Genomic DNA, 11,717 nt, shown 5'->3' on the forward strand with positions numbered 1-11,717 from the left:
GATTTCGGAGGAATACAGAATACTTTCCATGGCAGGGTCCCATTCATTTTCTAGGGAATCCTGTGCGTTGAAGAATGAGTCTTCTTCTTCGGTGTCTTTGATATAAGCACTTCGTTCTCTCAGGGTTATTTCTTCTTTAGTCCAATCTATTTGTGGGTTTTCTTTCTTTAGCCAGGAGATTCCCAGGATTATGTCTTCTCCTCCTAGAGAGGTGATGAGGAAGCGTCGTTCCATGGGAATTCCTTTGATATGAAAGGATAAATTACAAGAGTGTGTGATCTGACCTTGTTTATTTAGAGTTCTGTCGATGTTGCGGACTTTGATTGGTCTTGGGAGTCATTCTGTGGGGATGGAGTTTCATTGTATGAACATCCAGTCGATAAATTCCCCTTCTGCTCCACAGTCTATAAGAGGTGTGGCTTTGGCAATGTTGAGGCTAGAGTTGAACATCAATGGTAAACGCATAGAATTGGAATCACCAATTGATTGTACTACTAGTCTGATTCTAGGAGATACTGATGCCAGTTCAGTCTCCTCTACACAAAATCCTTATCCTCAGTCTTCTTAGCCTGGCGTGCTTTAAATGCCTTCCACTCTAAAAGCTCTTTATAGTTGTCTTCATCATCTTTGCTGGCTTTCTTGGCAGCGGTCTGCGGCGGCCTTGGCATAAAGGCGGGATGGTTTGGGCAGTCTTTAATAAGACCTTTCTTGCCACATTTGAAGCAAAGGCCGTTCTTGCACCTGCGTTCCCGCTCTTGAGGGGATAGGTAAGTTTTCTTCACCTGCCTTTCTTCATCTTCTCCTACTTCTACTTCAGTACGGTCAATGTCCATCACATTAGAGTCACGGGATCTATGGTTGGAGGAGGGGTTCACCATGAGTCGTTGAGACTCTACCTCTAACACTTTAATCAACCAGTCTTCGAGCATCTTGGGGAGATTCCCGAACACTACGATAACGGAGATGATCTCATGCTTGAGTCCATTCTTGAAGAACATGATCTTTATGGATTCTTGGTTGACGTCTGTGTCAGTGATGATGGTGCGGAAAATGGAAGCATATGCGGTGATGCTGCCGGTCTGCTTGAGGGAGGAGATGTGTCTAATGGCAGACTCAGCGATGTTCTTGGGAAAAAAGGTTTTTTTTGAACGATGCTGTAAAAGCTTTGTATTCACCACAAGTCTTAGCGCTGGCGGCGTTCTTGAATACTCCCTCCGACCATTTAGCTGCTTCTCCCTTGGTCAACAAGGATAAGAAGAATACGATCTTCTGTTTGTTCTCGACGTATACTCTGTTGTTGATATCTAAGTAGGCTTCGACTTGGAGGAACCATCCTTGGGTGATATGAGTGTTGCTGTTGAAGGTGGAGGGGGTGTTTCCGATGACTTTGGGCATGTCGTCGTCGTCGTCTGAGTTGTCTGCATTGTTTGAGTTGAGGTCAACATCAGGTTGTTCTGGTTCAATGGGAGGAAGGGGTGGAGTCAGTGGTTTGGGTGTGTTCAAGGATGATTTGGGGATGTCGTTGTGAACCCACACTTTGATTGAGAAATCCCAGTGGTTATTCTCGGGCACAACTGTTCTATAGTAATTACGCCAAGTGTAGATGGAGTGTACTACACCATCTGTTCCAGCCTTTTCAAAGACTTGAGTCTGTTCATTCCAGGAAAAACCTGGATAGTTCTTGGTGGGGTCCGTGATGTCTGATGGGTCGCCTACTCTAGGAGTGGCGGTTCTGAAAAGTAACTTGACCTTTTGTTATGCTTGGCGTCATCAGACGTCTTAGTAAGCAAAAGTAGTCGAAAGTTCTAGTAGCACCCTAGTGCTAAGTTGTGCGAGTAAAGCAGTTGATTGTAGGCCCTGGTCTGTGTAGGTCAAGTTAAAGAGTACAAAGGTAAGACAATGATTTAAATAGAGAGATTGAAGCGGAGTCTGAATATAATAAAGAGAAGAGAAAGTCGTACAATGATACAACAGCGAATGAGAAAAGAGGAACAGGAATTGTATGATAGAATGATATGGAACATCATGGAAGGATTAGTAATAGGGGAAAAGAGAACTGTAACAAGCGCCATCCCACGCTGCCATTGACTTTGTCTTGTATACCTGTTTCATTGTGATAAATCACTGTTATACCCATCTCTAGTAAGGAAAGGTTTGTGTGAGATGCAACTGAAGCCACCTGGAACCTGCCCAAAGCATATACGACTTCTAGAGGGGTCCCATCCTTGTTCACAGTGCTGGCACCGAGAGGGTCATTCGAAGAACACAGTCCATTGTGTTGATATTGTAGTGCCCCAGAAGTGAGATCAACATCATGGTTGCTTTCCTCATCTTCTTTTCCTGTTTGGACATTGTCTTCTAGCGTTGGTTGATTAAGTGTTGTAGTTGCAGGCTGTAGAAATGAATGTGAGTGAGCACAACATGTAAAAAAAAACCGTGCTTTGAGGGTTCTTGTAGAATGGACTCGTTTTCTGGTGGATGACGTCAAAAGATGGCACTTCAGAAGCATTGAGGTGGGGAGGCTGAGGGGGACTCGGACTAGATGATGTGGAAAGAAGAGAGATCTGGGAAGACGAGCAAATATCATCAGTACTGGACCCTTTGCATGGCAAACACAAGTTTTACCAATGTGTTGCTGGCAAAGTTCAGGGGGCTGTAATCCCCTGCAAGGTACCTAAATTCCAGGCAGCATGCAACAATCTCGTCCGCAAGCATTGTATATTCATCCGACTTCAATTTGTAATGCCAAGGTGAGAAATTGTAGATTGATGAGTGAAATGGAGGGCGTGAGTAGGGCAATATCCGTGAAAGGCCTTATGGATGGTGTGAAGGAGTGGGCAAAGGGATTCGACTTGAGATGGTTGAATATCCTTGTATACGACTGCTTTTGCAGCATACCGGGCTCTTGATACGAACCTAGGACATTCATCATCTCTCTCCAGAGGTTGCTATCTGTCATATCCCATACCTCCGGATCCGGAATTCCGGATCTACTTCATTAAAGTCCAGTCCTCTGTCTTGCTATTCTGCCCGGCACTCCGCCTTCATCTCCGCACTCACCCCTGACTCCTTTTAGATTTGCTATTGCTCCGGTTACCAGTTATGTCCTATTCCGCTATACTTACTGATCCGTCCATTCTTACTTCATTTCCGACTTCACTGCTTTGATCTGTTCCACTTAGTAATAAATTTTCCACATGCTTCATACACAGCCCTTACCTTTGCTGACTGATTTACTTACATGGTACCTACAGTATATAAACCCCTGTAACACTCCGGAACTCCTTAGTTTGAATATCATCTTAGTTCTGCTCATTCCTGCAATCTCCGGACTTGAGTCTCACCTCTTGTCCACCTCCGAGTCTTAGGGGTTAAACCTTAGGACTAATCCTCCGGCTCTACCTTAGGGTAGTCTAACCTCTGTTCTGTTTCTACTCCAGATTTCTGTAGTAGCCTTACTCCATCCTCACATAGTCTTCCAGAGTTCCGCCGAACTCCACCGACTTCTGTCCTCCAGAATTCCCCAGACTTCTGTCGGACTTCCCCTCTGTCCCCTGGAAATTAAGGGCACGTACTTGGGTAAGGGGTGCAGCGCACGAGCTGAAATTGAAGCCCTTTGAGTAACCTTCCCCTTGAGCACGACCTTAACACTATCCTTGTGTGGTGTCCATTGTGGTTACAAGACCAGAGCCAGAATCTCTGCCAGTGAAAAATGTGAAGGCGAGGTTGCGGAATGCTGGATGGTGTGCGCAGCAGCTGTGCGCTTTGTTTGGCAAATCCCTTGGATCCAAACAAAGTACAAAGTTGACAGTAGGTGCCAGGTGGTGCATGATGGCCTTCACTGGAAGATCACAAGAACAACTGCTCCCCACTGTTATGACCTGTACAAATGTCTTCGGTCATCTCTCCATCCATGTTCCACTGCTGAACACTTTTACCGTTCAGACGTGGAACACACCTCACCCTATGGGAATAATGCATTATCATTGTAATTACAAGATACAGGTTGTGCATTAACAATGCATTACTTTATGATAATTATTAATCTTGGTTTGGAGGGTTAGAGGTTAGATGTTAGAGGGCTAGCGGTTAGTGGTTAGTGGTTAGTGGTTAGTGGTTAGGTTAGCTAGGATTATATTATGCCTTGGTGTACTGGTAGTTACAATAGTTAATGCACAACATCAGTCTTGTAACTAGCATTCATTTAATGCATTAAAATGACATGGTAGCCTCTCTGATGCTGATTTTGCAACCCAGTCTTATAATGTTTGTATCTTGCTCAAATTTTAACCATTTTTTATGATGAGACTACTGTTGTGATTGCCTTGATGAATACTAAATTCCTCACAGACTGGTTGGGGTTGGAACTGGTCAGCAACCGGAAAAGACTGGCGAAGACCAGGGTAATACTACTTTACATTGCTATGCCTCATGTACAGGTGGCTTGAATCAATATAAGAAATATTGTGTACTGCTTCATCAGAAAAAATCACAACCGCAGTCTACAAGCATTATAGGATTGGGTCACAAAATCAACATCAGAGTATATGGTGTGTCCAGTTGCTGACCAGTTTCAACCCCAACCGGTCTGTGAGAATTCTGACTCCTCAGATTGCAACAATGAGTCAGGGACCAGTTGGCCCATGTGAACCCAAGACACAAGCAGACTTTAGAAGGGATCATTTCAATGTGCTGACAATTGGTCAGAACTTGGACGAACTTGATGCAGAAAAGAAGCCTCAATGGCAACTGCATAGACCATTCCAAGCTTCAAACCCTGCTGCACCATGCACAGTTGCTCAAGGAGGAGATGCAATGGACATAGATGCATCAAAGACACGAGGTAGACCCCAACCTCAAGGCAAATCAGGAGGTCAAGGATTCAAGTGCTACTGCTGTGGTTGAAGGAAGGACACATGGCATGTGACTGCACAGGAAAACCCCTTAACAAGGGCAAGGGACCTACGGTCTGAGCAGTCAAGGAAGAGGAAGTCAAACCTCTGACTTGTGAGGACATTGACAGGATCATTAACGAATGAATCACCATGTCTAGCATGTACAACCCAGAGAAGAACAAGGGTTTTTAGAGGGGTCGAAGTTGACTGTGAACTTAGACCAGAACAATAGTTTTTCTGTTCTTAGTGACTCAGCAATCATGTTTACAGAAGTATCAGAAGTTTGTTCAAGGAATAAACAAGAGCATTTCTATTTGCCAGTTATGTTGGAAGGAAAACATAGGAAAGCAGACATCAATGCTCTAGTAGACTGTGGAGCAACAAACCTCTTTCTCAGTGAAAGGTTTGTAGAAAAGAATCAAGTCAAAACCAAGCAGTTGTTGTGAGCACTGCCAGTCCACAATATCAATGGAACCAAAAATTCCACTGGACCAATTAAAAGCTATGCAGACTTAAAAACTCAGGATAGGGGATCATGAGGAAGAAGTAGCCTTTCTGATCAAAGATCTAGGAACCAATTATGTTATCATTGGAATAGAGCTATGATACCACAACCCTAGTATTGATTGGAATGCAGGCAAAGTTGCCCTAGACCGCTGCCCAGTCAAGTGCCAAGAAGCCAAGGTCAAGGACAAAAAGACCAAGGCAAGGAAGCAAAAGACTGTAGCTTCTGCAATTCCTGAGCTGCTACCTATGGAAGACAATGATGATGAAGTCACTGTAGAAGAGCCTATGCCTAAGGCTATAAATAAGGTTGAGATCAGGGAAGTTGAAGATGAGGATTCACCAAGCAACATGTGGATCAGATATAAAAGCTCCATTGCATTGGAGTTAGCTCAACAAGAAGAAAAGAAGAAGGAAAAGAAGTCCATAGAAGAGATGGTTCCAGAATGGCTCCACGACTATCTCAAGATCTTCTCTGAAGAAGAGTCTAATTAATTCCTAGAATCCAAGAAGTGGGATCGCAAGATAGACCTCAAGGACCCTAATGACCTTCCTCTGAACACAAAAGCATATCCCCTTTCACCCGCAGAAAATGAAGCCTGTGAGAAGTGGCTCAAACAAGAATATGACTTAGGATGATTGAGAGACTTAGAATCTCCAGTAGTAGCTCCTTTCTTCTTTGTTGCCAAAAAAGATGGAAAACTTAGACCTGTCATGGACTATTGGAGGTTAAACAAGAAAACCATCTGAAACACATACCCTCTTCCCCGTTCCCAAGATCTGATCAATTGTCTTTCTGGTGCTAAACTATTTTTGAAAATGGATGTTTGTTGGGGTTATAATAATATTAGAATGAAAGAAGGAGACCAATGGAAGGCTGCCTTCAAAACTCCTTTTGGACATCATGAACCAGTCATTATGTATTTTGGTCTGATGAACTCTCCTGCTACCTTTCAAATGATGGACCAGATCTTCCAAGATCTCAAGGAAGGAAAAGTCATTGTATTCTATATTGACAATATTCTGGTCTTCATGGATGATGATGTAGAGAAACATCAGAAGGTGGTATGTGAAGTACTACAGAGACTTCAAGACAATGACCTTTACTTAAAACTGGAAAAGTGCTCCTTTGAGAAGCAAGAAGTTGAGTTTCTTGGTCTGGTAGTAAAGGATGGACATGTTTCCATGGATCCCATCAAGGTCAAGGGTGTACAAGACTGGCCCAGACCTACCTGTGTAAAAGACATCCAACAATTCATGGGATTCACAAACTTTTATTGTTGTTTCATTCTTGGATTCTCAACCATTGCCAAACCCATGAATGATCTCATCCAAAAGGATGTACCATGGGAATGTGTCATATACCTGATCCGACCACTCCGATATTGATATCTGCTCCGCTTTCCGACCCCCTCCGCTCCATCCATCCTCCACTCCATCCAATCACAAGTCCACATTCCGCCCCTATGCTTCCGCTCAACCGGTCAACCGATCCCCTTTCATAACCTCTCCATTCAACTGGACCTCTTTCCCCTTTCAGATATATACTTTCCCCTTTGGTACATAGACCCTTACTCCTGGATCACTGGTAATTCCTATTACCACCTGATCACTGATCCGACATGTACATATTGATATCCACTCCAACTTATGTCTTCACCTGTGTAAAGTACTTACAAACTATATCCTTGGTACATAGCTTTACAACATAGTATCCTGATCACTGCCTCATACATAGAAGTATATAACATATCATGTACTTAGATATTTTCCCTTAGTCTTAATATTACTTGTCTTCTTGCAGTTACCTCTTGTGAGAATTCTCAGTAGGACCTTGCCTCCTCTGGACACAAGTCTCAACTTGTTGTCACCTCCGACCCTCCGACCCTCCACTCCGACTTAGAGCCGTGCTCTAAGTGCTCCCCTTAATTCTCCACCCCTACCAATATTCCCCTTATCCCTTTCCCCATCCTCCGCATTATCCTCCGCCTTCCCTGCTCCTACCAAACCTTCCCCCTGCTCCTATCCACCCTCCGCATCACTTCGCGCCTTCTCCGCTCCGCTCCTAGTCGGCTCGCCACTAGTAGCTCTTACTCCCCGACCCTCAAAGCGGACCGAAGTGGTCCACTCATCCTATCATCAGACAATGTTGGACCCGCTCCAAATTCAGGGCACATACTCGGCTAAGGGCGCAGCACAAGAGCTGAAGCCAAGCCCCGACCCCTCTGCCTCCTGAGCCGGCACAGTACCTAACAGAATGGATGGACAAACAAGAGAAAGCTTTCCAGACTCTTAAAGATAATTTCACCTCTGCACCAATTTTGGTAATGCCAGATGCAAAAAAGAAACAAAAAATAGAAACTGACGCATTTGACTATGCTACTGGTGGTGTACTTTCTAAGTTCAAGGAAGATGGACAATGGCATCCTGTTGCCTTTTTCAGTAAATCTATGAACAATGCAGAACACAATTATGATATTCATGACAAGGAACTGTTGGCTATTATTCACGCTCTTGAAGAGTGGAGGCATTATGTTCAGGGAACACCTCACCTAGTGGAAATTTGGACGGATCATAAGAACCTTGAATACTTCATGACAAGTCAGAATTTAACTTGCAGACAAGTGAGGTGGTCTTTGTTCCTTGCAGAATACGAATCTACGCTGCAACACAAACCAGGGAAGGTTAACAACACTGCTGACACTCTGTCCAGGAGGCCAGACCACAGAGGGGGGGTAGAAGACGACAATTCCAATCACGTGCTTTTAAAACCTGAGTTTTTTCAAATCAAAGCAGTGAAACAAGGTCAACTTCTGATAGAAGGAGAGCAAACACTGTTTAAACACATCAGAAATTGCACAGATCTTGATCCGGAAGTCTGAAATGCTATCGAAACCCTCAAGAAAGCCCCTGTACAATTGAGAAAAGGACTAGAAGTGTCATATCCATGATCCACATGAGTCACCTCCGCCCTCAATTAGCATCTTCCACCTTCATTCTTAGTCCTCCACCTTCATCTATGCACCTCTGTCACTGGATATGTATCTCTGATGTCAGGTACATTCCTCCACCCCTAACTCGATCAAGGTACGAGGCATTTGTCAGACCATTCTGAGTTCCCTTTGTGTATTCTGCTTTCTGCTTAGTCTTTGTACCTTGTATGATCTGATCCTCCATTTCAATTATGCTTGTTATATACTATGGTTCATTGTTGCTTTTATTATTACTTTGTACTCTGCCACGCTGTGCCACATAGCCCAGATCCCTATAGTATATAAACCCCATGTATCCTGGTGAAGTTTCTACAATATGAATATAGACTTGAATCTATCCTGACTACCTCCGACTTGACTTAAGTCTTGCCCATTACCTCTTCTGACTCCAAGATCAGTCTCACTGACCTCCACCTCTGTCTACCGACAGCCTTTGTCTTACTTTCTACATTGGACTTAGTCCCTTGTAGTCTTACCTCTGTCAGAGCGCGTCAGACATAGTCCCCTGTGACTGTACCCCTGTCAGAGCATGTCGGAGTTGATCTTCAGCCATCTCTATCTGTCCTTCGAAATTATGGGCACCATACTTGCCTAAGGAGCGCAGCACATGAGCTGAAGCTAAGCCCCTCCATAAGCCCCTTCCTACCTATTAGGCATGGTTCTGACAAGAAGAGTGGAATATGGAAGATGGACTCATTTTGTTCAGAGGATTAGTTTATGTTCCCAATAATAAAGACATTTGTCGCTCAGTGCTAGAGATCTTCCATGACTCGCCTGCAGCAGGACATATGGGACGTGCCAAAACTCTCAAACTTGTTTCCTGTTACCATTGGTGGCCTCAGATCCAGGAATGGGTCAATGACTACATAGAAGGATGTGCTTGATGTAAACAAACCAAGGTTTTACCATTTAAACCCCACAGACCCTTGAAACCAAACAAAATTCCCAAAGGTCCATGGCAATTTATTAGCTGTAACCTTATCACCAATCTTCCCATTTCCAAAGGCAAAGACAGCATCTTCATGGTAGTAGACCATTTCACCAAACAGTCACACCTTATTCCAACCACCAGAGACGTTGACTCCAAAGGCATTGCAGATCTATTTCTCAAACATGTGTGGAAATTGCGTGGACTCCAAAGAGAGCAATCTTGGACAGAGGAACACAATTCATATCTAGATTCATGCAGGAAGTTTCCAAGAGACTAAGGATCAAATGGTTCATGTCTATGTTATGATCAGCGTTCACCAAGTGGTAAAGGCTTAACACAACCACTAGGACTCGTCAAGGATAAGAGCAAAGAGATGATATTGAGAGTGAACGTCTGAGTCTACACTGGGTAGGAACGAAGAGGTTAAGTCTAAAGAGAAACTACGCTAACTATCCTACCTATATACATAACATTGAGTCGGAGATATCTGAGTTCGTAAATAATCAGCCAATGAGAAAAGAGTCGTACGATACTGCGCATGACGTAGTATGACGTCGTGATATATAAGCAATGATGTCAGAGACGGAGATTAAATGATAGGAAGACATATGGTTCTAGCTCTGGGTGTAGGAGATCCGATCGGAGATGTGATTGGTGAAATGTGAAGAGGTGAAGTCGTGACATGGTGATGATGTGATAATGTGAAGGGTAATGGTGTCACGTGACCGGTTCGGGTATGAGGCATAGCCGAAGGAAAACCAAGAAATGAAAAATGATTCGTATTAGGAATTCGTGACAGTCTACCACATATCACCCACAAACCAATGGACAAACTGAACGAGTCAATCAAGAAGTAGAACAATATCTTTGACTCTTCACATCATATTGTCAGAACAATTGGGTATCTTAGCTTCTGATTGCAGAATTCACACACAATAATTCCATAATGGTCACCAGACATTCTCCATTCAAGTGTCTCTATGGCTATAGTCCCGAGTTCATAATTTCCCCCAACTCATCCAACACTGTTCCACAAGCTGATCAGCGACTAACAGAAATGAAAGAAGCACAAGAGGAGGCAAAAGCAATGCTAGAAATAGCAAACAATCAGATGAAACACTTTTACGATCATAAAGTAAAAGATACACCAGAGTTCAAGAAGGGCAAAAAAGTATGGTTAGACATGACAAACATCAAACAACGTCATCTGAGCCAAAAATTGTCTGACCACCGTCTTGGACCATTCAAAATCAAAGAGAAGATTGGCGAGCTAAACTACAAGTTGAAGCTCCCTAGTAAATATCGCATTCATCCAGTCTTCCACATTTCACTACTCACTATGCATCAAACATCTCAACTTGTTGACCACCCACCTCTCAAACATCCACCACCAGAGATTGTTGATCAAGTCCCAGAATATGAAGTGGAACAAATACTGCAAATGTGACTATACAGACACAAGTTGCAGTATTTGGTAAAGTGGAAAGGATACTCAGTAGAAGAAGCAACATGGTAAACAGAAGAACATGTGAAGAACGTGCCACTCATTGTAGCCAAATTTTATGCAACAAATCCAAATGCAGTTAAATTGGCGCGCATGTCTACTTCAATTCTAAATACTCCTGATTTCCTTGAATGGTGAAAAGAAACATTCGACTGTCATACATTCACGAGGACACTCATCCTAAAGAGGGGGTAATGTCACAAATTCCTAATACAAACCATTTTTCATTTCTCAGCTTTCCTTCAGGTACTTCCAGTACCCAAAACGGTCACGTGGCTCCTTACCCTTTCACACCTTCACATCATCACCATGTCACTTCTTCACATCTTCACATTTCACCTGTCACATCTCTAATTGGTTCCCCTATGCCCAGGGCTAGAACCATTTCATTACCAATCATTTAATCTCCACTTATGACCTCATCACTTATATATCACAACATCATACTACATCATCCACAGTATCATACAACTCTTTTCTCATTGGTTGATTTCTTTCAGACTCAGATATCTCCAATTCAATGTTATGTATATAGTTAGGGTAGTTGTAGCCAGTACTCCTTAGACTTAACCTCTTCATTCCTACCCAGTGTAGACTCAGACATTCACTTTCAATATCATCTATTCTTTTATCCTTGATGAGTCCTAGTGGTTGTGTGAAACCTTTGCCATTTGGTAAACATTGATCATAACACTGGCCATGCACTTGAGCTGCCTTCTTGGTGATCTTCATTACTCTTTTACCTAACCTGGACATGATTGATGTGTGAGAAGCTTTGAATTTTAATTTTAACTTTGAATTTCATAAGATAGAGTTGACATGTACTATACAGTTCTAGTAAGTTGCCAAGATTTGCCATACATGGTCATGGGCCCCTGAAATGATACACA

The sequence above is a fragment of the Suillus paluster genome, assembly GCF_016628075.1.
Source record: "Suillus paluster strain FC165 chromosome Unknown EDB91scaffold_21, whole genome shotgun sequence".
In the NCBI taxonomy this organism is placed as follows: domain Eukaryota; kingdom Fungi; phylum Basidiomycota; class Agaricomycetes; order Boletales; family Suillaceae; genus Suillus; species Suillus paluster.